Here is a 1,450-nt window from a genome sequence, read left to right on the forward strand (position 1 = left end):
GGTCGTTTTTGCGCATTTTATACACTTTCTGAACATATGACAACAGCTTCCGCCCCATCTCGTCAGTAACTGACGTGAGGGGGGTACCCCGCGCGTCAATATCGGACGTAGAGGGAACCTTGCAAAACGTCAATATGTGACGAGTTGGGAGTGAGAATGGGTTGACCAGTGACTTCAAGCAGTTTTACTCACAATGATGCATCACTTTAAGCTATTTAAATTTAAATGGTTTCTTCAAATACTGTATATTAGTTTACAGAACTAATGGGACAAATGAACAATACAGACAAAAGCACTTTTTGTTTGTTTTTATTGTATAGAGTTTTTATCAATATGGGAATTTTGTGACTTGCTTTTGATATCGACCTTAACTGAAATTAGTTGAACTGAATTTGCTTGAATAAAACTGGTTTACTCCCAAAGGAAGATTAGCCAGGTATAACTCATCAACAAAAGTAATYTTGTGGAGAATCACAAAGACGAGCAGAGATGTTTTACTTGATTAATATTTTATTGCAGTAGAACTTAAAAGCCACAGAAGACATTGTTGCTTCATCAGTAAGTTGACTCAAGGCTGTGCAGCTACCGATTATGTTGAAAAGCTTGTAAATCCTCCTTATTTTCACAATGAGCTTTGGAGGCACCAGAGGACCCTTCAGACTCACAAATTATTATCAAAATTTTGAGTTTGAGTCATCAATTTTGATGCCATTGCCCCAACAGCTGGCAGCAAAGAAAATTGCACTCTATCACCACAGACTTATTAAAGATCTTGTTGCAACCACAGAAGCACAAGCTCACAGTTTCCCTTTCTGCAATGAGCCTCAGTGGAGCATTTTCCATCTAGTCTGTTGTCCATGTAAACACCCAGGTGTGCATTAATCTCCAGCTCCTCCTGTGCTTCTAAAAAAATCAAAAGTGTTCTTTTTATCTTGTTGGTATATATGAAATGGGACTTTTCTGTGCTTAATAGCCTTTCCACCAGTGTGTGCATTTCTATACACATGCACTTGAAGTCTATGGTGTACAGTATAGTGAAGAAAAATAGTGAGAAGACAAGTGTAATTATTTTAAAATCTAATAAAAATGACTGTTTTAATTCTTTTTGGTTTATTTTTTGTACTGCTGGAAGTAAGCACCTCAATTTCACCCATTTCATCAAAAGTAAATGCTTACAGTAGATGGGAGTCAATAAAAATTAGAACAGTCAGTTTTCAAACCCAGKGCAGTTACACCTTTTTTGGTAATGCTCTGATAAATATATACAGCGGGTAAAATAAGTATTGAACACGTTACCATTTTTCTCAGTAAATATACTGTATTACTAGTGGTGCTAATGACATGAAATTTTCACCAGATGTCGGTGACAACCCAAGTGATCCATACATACAAAGAAATCAAACCATAAATGTCCAGAAATGAAGTTATTTGTAATAATGTGGAATGGCAC

The sequence above is a fragment of the Austrofundulus limnaeus genome, unplaced genomic scaffold (genome assembly GCF_001266775.1).
Source record: "Austrofundulus limnaeus strain Quisiro unplaced genomic scaffold, Austrofundulus_limnaeus-1.0 Scaffold10, whole genome shotgun sequence".
In the NCBI taxonomy this organism is placed as follows: Eukaryota; Metazoa; Chordata; class Actinopteri; order Cyprinodontiformes; family Rivulidae; genus Austrofundulus; species Austrofundulus limnaeus.